Below are 9217 nucleotides of genomic sequence, written 5' to 3' on the forward strand. Positions count from 1 at the left end.
TATAAATCCGTCCGTATAAGAATGTTTTACTAAATAGATTTTGTAGTAATAAGATCAATCTACTAGAGATATGTATAGTAAACACATCATATACAAATTGAAACCAATTCTATTTTGGCAACCACAGATCCGACATCTACAAGAGATATGGATAGAAAAAAATTATCATATACAAATCAAAACCTATTCTGTGTTGGCTGCCACAGATCCGGCATGTGCGACCCTGCAAGGGACAGGTGTGACCGTGCAGGCGGTTCTATTGGCTTCAAGGTGAACTGAACGAATAGGGCTGACATGAAGCGAGTCATCCCCACTCTCCTGACCCATCACATCGCCCGCCATGACAATTCTTGCTCCTCCTCCCCGCCGCCTGCGGCATCAGACCCGTGGCACGAGCCATTCTGGCTTCACAAGACGTAGGGGCATCACCTTCTCACCAACTAGTGCCTCATTGACAAGATCATCCGCAATGCCACGATCCGCTTGGGAGACGTCGTCCTCGAGGACGGCCCCCGCATAGGCAACCACACCACCGCCTTCTAGCCTTCCTAGCCGCCAGCGTCACCATCATCAAGATCGATCCGTGCATGGTCCAAGCCATCACCACCCGTGCCGGCAACCTCAGCCTCGTGCACAAGATCATGAGCCATCTCCCGCCTGCCATCCAGGGTCGATCCTGATATTTTGATGGCTCATAGCAAAATTAAAAATAAGATCCTATTAAATATAAATTTTGAAATATTTACGTATCACATTGGCTCAAAGCAATAGTGTTATTTTTTATATCAAACAAATAGCAGTTGTATGTATCATATAAAAAAAATAGTATGCCCCAGTACACAATAACATAAACAGAAAAAATAAGATGTATACGAGACATATGACCGTATGATAGGGTAAATAAAGACATATTTCTCAATCAAATCTCTGTATTTATCAGCACCAAGATTAGCAATCACGACTCCATCACCCAATTTGAAAACAGAAGCCAGCTTATCATAAATCTAAAACAAATATAAGAATATGATTATACATGTTAGACACAATGAATGTAGCTAAGCTTACAAAGTAAAATTGCATATGATTGTAACTTTACCTGTGGAGATCATCCGAAAAAATTTCTTCTAACATTTACAGAAGCGAAGTCACTAATGATGGTATCAATATCAATCTCATCTAGTAAATTTTTCTCAATACATAAGGTCGCCAAACCAGTTAGCCTTTCTTAAGACATTACTGACCTCAAATAGTTCTTCAATAACTTCAACTTTGAAAAGCTTTTTTCAGCCGATGCCACAGTCACAGGTACAGTAAATAAGATTCGATAAGCAATAGAAACATTAGGATAGCAGTCCACTTCTCTAACAAATTCAAAAACCTCTGTAGCAGACATTGTTCTATCCAGCAAAGTCAATTGCATAACCTTTAATTCAGATATTAGATCATTTAACTCTACATCAGATGAACCATGCAAATAGAAAGTTTTTGCAAATTTAGTGCAACAATCTATTAGTTCAATATTATTCAGTGACTTCAAGGCGTTTGAACTCAGTAAAAACCCGAATATACCTCGAAACACTTGGAGTTCTTCAAATCTATTTTTCAATAAAGTTGTTGCCATATCAACCATGACCAAAAAGTATTAACTTCAAATGCCTTCTCGGCTTGCAGTATTTCTTCATTGCAATCAATTTTATCAAATTATTTTTTCCTAAGAGCCCGACGTTTTACTGGAAACGATGGCTCAACACCCATTTCAGATGCAAGGTTTTTGGCAATGTTCAAACTAGATGCATACCCTTCATTTCTGTACTTGTCAAAGTATTGAACCATACCTTCAATTTGGTGCAAGGCAGAGTCGATGCATATGGATGATGATTGCAACTTCTTGCTCACAGTATTTACAGGAAATAAAATATCATACTAAATAACCATGCCAAGTATAAACTCAAAGCTACCAAGAACATCGAATAAATTTTTTGCATCACTCTTGTCCTTGGGTTCGGTATCACAAGCTTGATGTAACTCAGACAAAGCTGACCTTAGATAAGAAGCTTGATATCTAATTGCTTTAACACTGTTGATTCGACTCATCCCAACGGGTATTGCTCAATGATTTCACAGTCAAACTTGGAACATGGTCAAATAATACTTTCCATCTTTTGGTAGAACCAGAAAATAATACATATATTCGTTGCACAATACCGAAAAATGAAATATCTTTAACACATAATTTTGCCATGTCACAAAGAGTGAGATTAAAACTGTGGCAAGCACATGGCATATACAAAGCTCTTGGATTGATATCAAGCAACCTTTTTTTACCCCCTGGTGTTTTCCTTTTATATTTGAACCGTTGTCATAACCTTGACCCCTTATATCAGCAATATTAAGATCAAATGACTTCATAGACTCAAGCAATACATTAAAAAGCCCCAAACCAGATGTGTCATCCACCTTCAAAAACCCAAGAAAGTACTCCTCAATTTTTGTTTTCATCTTAGACATATTAACACATCGAACTATCAAAGTCATTTGTTCTTCATGACTCACATCAGGGGTACAGTTAAGGATAATGAAGAAATATTTGGCCTCTTTGACAATCTTTAAGATAGTATTTGTAACATTGGAAGCCAAAAGAGAAATCAACTCATTCTGAATTTTGTGACTGAGATAATGATAATGAATTTCATTGTTTTGAATGCGCCTAAGGTGGTCTTGCATTACCAAATCAAATTCTGCAATCATCTCAACACAAGCTAAGAAATTACCATTGTTATCATTGTAAAGCTGCTCACTAGATCCTCTAAAAGCCAAATTTCGTTTACCAAGATATTTAACAATGGCAACTATTCGAAACAAAACTTACTTCAACCGTTCTTTCTCCTATGTGATTTCCTGTTGCAAATCTTTATCAATTGTCTCATTTTTGCTCAATCTAGTACTTAATTCATTCCAAGACCTCATGCTAGTAATATGCTCGACACTAGTTTCATGTTCTTTGAGCCTTTCATTGAGATGCCTCCAATCTCTAAATCTATTATCTCCTAATGAACTCTTGCTATTGTTAGATTTGAAAATCTTACAACAGAAGCAAAATACTTTGTCAACATGCTTAGAATAAACAAACCATTTTGTGTCATGTACCTCTCCATTGCTCATTGTTCTAGAATAATGAGCATACGAAAAATGCATTGAGTTACCATCTAAAGGGAATTTAAGATTTTCTTCTCTTATAGGTCCCTTCTCAACTAATACGTCCCTAGATTTATTATCAAGATTACCCCAATTTCGAGGATCATAGATATCCATAGAAAAAAAATGGTTGTTCATCAACACTAGCAGATGAATTAAATATATGCTCATGATCACTCACATTGTTATCATCCCCATTGGTATCAATATTTTCTTCTGTAGAGCATTGGTCTTCTGAATTCTCATTAGGTTGTTCTTCCATAACAGCTATCGCCAACTCATCCGGGTTCTTTGAACTGCTCTTATTACTCTTAAAAAATTTGTCAATGGCACCTTTTTGTGATTCCACCAACTCATCTAATCGTTTCCTTTTTCTCCTTTTTCGCTGCCAGATGCATACTTTCTAGAAGAAATAATTCAAGAACATGCTGAAAATTAAAAAAGAAAATACATTAGTGGTTGAAATACTACAAGGATCACCAACTAGACGATTAAGACGAGTTATTATCTCAATGATTAGGCCAAGTTGCCGTCTCACCGTTGTCCCCAGTCACCAATTCGTCGACTAAGACGACTAGACAAGCCACCGTCTCGGCGTCTTCCCTGTGAAAATTAAAACAAATTAACAATTGATATGCATACTTTGAGAATTGATCACGGACAAACGGACTATCGGATTCACAATTTACAAACACCTAAAACAAATCCATCTCGAAACAGAAACTGGATGATGTGATTGTAATTTGTACAGTGGCAATTGGCGTCTGGCATTCTCGGTCTGGGCATCTGCGTCTCAGCGTCTGGGGTCGGTCGGTGGCTCGGGGCTGTGCGTGATGCGTCAGCGGTCAGCCTCAGCCGTCAGCAAGGCCGGTCCAATGTCGATCGATGAGAGCACACGCTGCTCTGCTGCCCGTCAGCGTCACAATCGCAACTCGCAGTCGCAGGCGGCTCGCAGCGCTGTCGGGCGGTCGACGCGTCCGCGCGTGCGTGGGCGTGGGCGACAGGCCGACAGCGACTCGGTGAGTCAGCGTGGGCGCATGCGCCGCGTGTGCTTCAGCGGAGTGGCTCAGTGCGGGCACGTCGCAGGCGGCAGCGGCAGGCGTGCAGCGGCAAGGCAAGGCGAGTGGCTAAGGGAAAAAATCAAGAATACAGATTAAAAAAACCCTAATGGAGTAATAGGGGCCCCTGGGATTTGGGGGCCCGGGGCGGCTGCCCCGCTCGCCCCCCCCCCCCCCAGGGCCGGGCCTGCTACCACCCAAGTGATCGAATAATGCTGCAAAAAAGAAAACCTAGCTGATCAAATGTCAAATTTTCTTTCTTCTTCTATTGCCAGGTTATCAAGGGTGGTGCCATAAAGATCAAGTTCCTGAAGTTCGACGTCTGCGTGGCCAACATCCCATACGGGATCTCCTCGCCTCTAATTGCCAAGCTATTCCACCCCCATCGATTCTGGACGGCGGCGCTGCTAGAGCAGAAGGAGTTCGCATGGTGGCTCATAGCCGAGTACAATCGCCTAGCGGAAAATGTGCACATGGTCGCCGACATGAGGCTACTCACGGACATGAGCAAGAGGAACTTTGTGCTCATGCCCCGGGTGGACTCCTCCCTCGTTGAGATTCGGCTGAAGAAGGTTCAACCGAGGGAGGTCACACCTGTAGTCGGCCTCAATGAGTGGTTTGAGTTCTTGTGTGTGTGCTTCGAAACAACACCAACTGCAGACGAAGAAGAAGAAAAAGAAGACCCTTGGCACCATCTTCAAGCAGAAAGAGATGGTCGTTGAACTATTAAGACGGTCTCAGAGGGCTTATGAGGAACACGACGACAATGCCAATAGCATCAGCCTTGCTGCACTCGATGACGACAACGATGTTGATTATTGCGACAAAGACAAAGATCGTTGCGACGGAGCAAGTGGCCTTAGTGAGGAAGAGGTATAAAGGTTTATCTAGCTCTTACCTATGGACTAATAATTGTGTTGAAAATTATTAGTAGGATGTTCTATAGATGATGCATGTAAGATTGAGTATGGATTTATTGAGGAATGACATGTGATCAAGATAGATACATCAAGATTAATGAGCTCTAAGTGATGCTCATAAGATGAAGGAGAAGCTCAAAAAGATTAACAATAAAGAGTGAATGCCAAGTCACTTGTAGAGATTAAGGGACTTAAGGTATAAAATTGTCAATTTAATTTTATGGACTAACTCATGTGCGTTGTGCTTGGGAGTGAGTTGGGATTAGGTTCCATCAGAAAGCGTGAGTTGAATTGACATATTCAATACGCTAAGTTGAAAGAGCAAGATCAAGACAAACTTAGTAGACAACTTATATGATTCATGCTTACAGTTCATGCATTTATAGCGAACCAAATAAAAATGATGTGAAAAGCAAAGTCTTTCATGCTTTGTGTATGGGAAGCAATCAAGTGAACTTCATCAAGCTTCCAGAAGATTAAGAGAGGATCAAAATAGAAATGAGGATGATCATCGTCATCAAGAGAAGATGACGAGCCTTGAAGAATTATGAGAAGCTTAAAGGCCTGAATGATGTGTTCGTCAAGTCCAATAGGATTGCTCAAGGGAAAGATATAACTAGAATGAGTTTTCTAGTTTTGTCAGTCTCAAGGAGTTTGGTGAGAGACCGGGTTATAGGATCGATAGTCATACTATCAAGAGGAGCTATCGAAAGTGCTGCTCAATTGTTATGTCAAGTGCTCAAACCATGTGCTTAGTGCGGGATGGGTTAGTGTTGAGAGTTCATCTTTGGAGTTTGAGTTATTTAAAAGGTGTTTTAGATTTAACCCTTTGAGTTGTTAGCCTTAGTGGTGAAAAGTGGTTGTTGCTAAGTCTTAGTGGTGTTTGGCATGTTCCATGAGGTACCTAGTTTAATCTTGGGGATTAAGCTTTGTACAATAGGTGAAAGTGTCTGAATTGGCTTTCAGAGTGTTCCTAGTTTTGATCCAATATGATTGAGATCATGAATTCAGTAGGGATGAAAGCCCTTTGAATAAGCTTTCCATAGAGTCTAAAATCTCTTAAATCGGATATCGGGATTAAAAGTTATCATCATTTTTCTGTGTGTCGGCTGTGCTGATCGGAAGTTCCGATCTATCGGAAAGTCCAATTTTCATAAAATTGGTGTTCTTGGGTTCGAATGGATTTTTAATTGGAAGTTTCAATTCGGGTATCGAAAGTTCTAATGTCAGTCAGAAAGTCTGATTTTTTGAAATCTGGTGCTCTCAGGTCCGAATGTTTTTAATCGAAAGTTCCGATGTGTGGTTTTTACCAGGTTCAAGAGTGAGTTTTGTCTGGATTTGACTGTTGGGATACTTGGGATTGGAAGTACCGATTGTGGGATTAGAAGGTCCGATCCGTGCAATCTGAGTCCAACGGCTAGTTTTTCTGAGTGGAAAATAAATACCCATTTGCCTCTGAGGGAAAAGCTTTGGAAGTGGTTTTGCTGCCTTTGTGGTACTTATGAGAGATGTTAGAACTTGGTGTTCCACCTTTGAGTACTTTCCTCCTCTCTCTACTAAGAATTTGTGAAAATCAAGTCTTTGTGGCTTAGTGAGGATAGAGTGAGTGTGTGGAGCTTGGGTTACTCGCACGTGTCGCATTAGTTGCATGTGTTTGAGCATTTGGTGTTGATCATGTGCGAGTTCAGGAGTTGGTTACTTTTGAAGACCACCGTCTTCTATACGGCTCGGTGGTGGTACCAGCGATCTCCTTAAGTGAAGATTATGAAGAGACCCAGAAGTAGTTGTGAAACTCATCATCTCCGAAATGGAGGAAGAGTTTGCCATAGTTGTGGTGAGGAGTGCATATGTACAACCTCGTGAGAAAAAGGTTTGAAAAAGACTCATCTCAAGTGTGATCGAGCTTTCTCAACAGATACATAGGATATCGGTGGATATCCAGACTTCGGTAACAAACGATTTATCTCCGTATTTCCTTACTCTTGTACATTACTTTGATATCAATGCTTGTATGCTTATTTATATATGCATTGAGTTAATTTCGTAATATTTAAATCTTGTATTTTGCACTGATCGAAAGTTTCGATGATCAGTAAAATCATAACATCCGATGAACCGTATAAGAACACTGATGAATAGTAATTTTAGAATTTCCAATTTAGATTTTTGTTACATATCTTGGTATATTTGAATAATCTTTATCACATCCTAAGAATAGTAATTTTAGAATTTCCAATTTAGATTTTTGTTACATATCTTGGTATATTTGAATAATCTTTATCACATTCTAAGATTGTAATATTTATTTAAAATGATTATGTACTAGTTGAGCTTAACATATTTAAATTTTTCACTTATAAAAAATTTATTAGTTTATTTTTTTTATAAGTTTAGATCAAATTTAAAAAAGAACAAACTTTAGAAAACACCTATTCACCTATAGATATTATTGTCCTTTCAAGCTCGTAGCATTCCAGGAGAGGATCAGCAATCCGACGGGCTTGCCGACAAGGGGCCATCCAGGCTGTCGAACGACGAGCTGATGTGGTTGCTCCGACTGTTCATTGATTGGGGGGTTGCTGTTCTGGTAGAGCACGTCCTCATCCCTCCCTCGTTGCGCTGATTGGTCTCGCAAATGTTTGTGTCGTTGGATGATATTTTGTCACCCATTTTCTATAGTATCCATGTGTTGTGTTCGTTGTAGTCGAAGTGCTCATGATCGGCACGTCAAAAACTCTGTCACGCAATCGAAGTGCTCATGGCCAGAGCGTCATGCTAGTTTTGAACTATGGATAGGCATGGCCATGCAACAGGATTGCTACCGCCCGCCGAATATGCTGGAACTGCTAAGCAAGAACTGCTCGCTCAAACATCTCCCAGCGGCGGTGGCGGCGCTCCCTGGTCAGCGTCCTTGTGCTCTCGCCAGTCCTAGAGTGCATCTATAAAAATGATCACTTTGTCACAGTCAAGGAGGTAGCCACCACATGTGTTGTTACTCTGCACTATTATAGAAACCCCAATCAATGATAGACTATCAGTGTCGGTTTAGCTCTATCACCAATAGTGATATTTTATCACTATCAATTTATAACCACAGATGACCAATAGAACTAATAAAACTATAGGAACCAGCAGTGACATGAGACATACTCTAGAGAGGACGTGCAAAATAAGACACTAAATTTGAAAGTGCAAAATTTAGACTAATTAAGCTACGACTACTTTATAGCTATATACATATACATATACATATATACATATATACATATATATATATATATAGCTATAAAGTAGCCTATTCTATAGCCGAGCCCGTCCAACTAAACATGACGTGCATAACCCGACCTGCTCAGCCCAACCAACTCCGCGCACCCTCCCACCCGGCTCAACTTGGACATCTGCTCGAAGCGCGCCCACGATCAAGCGAGCCGATCAGTTTCTTCCCTCTCCCTAGGAAACCCCGTCAAATCCATTCTTTTCCACATGAAACCCCCAAATCCTCTATTGCCACTACTCCGCATCCTGCCATCGGGCAAATTCGATAGCGAAGAAAACCTACCCAACTGTTCTTGTGTGATTAATTAATTTCATACTTCCAATCATAGATGTACACATAAACAGATACTTTTTCTTGTGTAGGCCACCCAAGCATGAGGGTATGCTACCCAAGAGACCCCAAGTGCCCAACACATCGCGGCCCAGCACTTTACAAGCCACAACCAACACTATCGACTCGCACGGTCCTGCCTGGGTTAGCCGTGTCTTGCATGTGAGCCTCATGCACTTATGTCGCGCACGCGATGCACAATCCCAATCAACGTGCATCGCGAGATTTTTATTTTATATTTTTAAATCAAATATTTGTAAATATATGATGTTGTTTTGAAAAATTGCAAATCTAGGATCATGTCGCCTATTGGAAGAGCGACAAGTCGACATGGGCTGCTAGCGTGGATAGGCCGTGCTACATGTTGACTGTTTGAAGGGCGACATGTCTTGTCACCCACTGAACGAGCGACAAGTTCCTGTTTTTTCTTTAAATGA

At 40.7% G+C, this 9217-nt stretch overlaps 1 pseudogene; it reads left to right on the top strand.

Moving 5' to 3' along the window:
- The first annotated feature begins 294 nt into the window (after nt 1-294).
- LOC133890303 (ribosomal RNA small subunit methyltransferase, mitochondrial-like) lies at nt 295-6498 on the top strand (annotated as a pseudogene).
- The last annotated feature ends 2719 nt before the right edge of the window (nt 6499-9217 follow it).

Source organism: Phragmites australis, chromosome 14 (genome assembly GCF_958298935.1).
Source record: "Phragmites australis chromosome 14, lpPhrAust1.1, whole genome shotgun sequence".
NCBI classification, from domain to species: Eukaryota; Viridiplantae; Streptophyta; class Magnoliopsida; order Poales; family Poaceae; genus Phragmites; species Phragmites australis.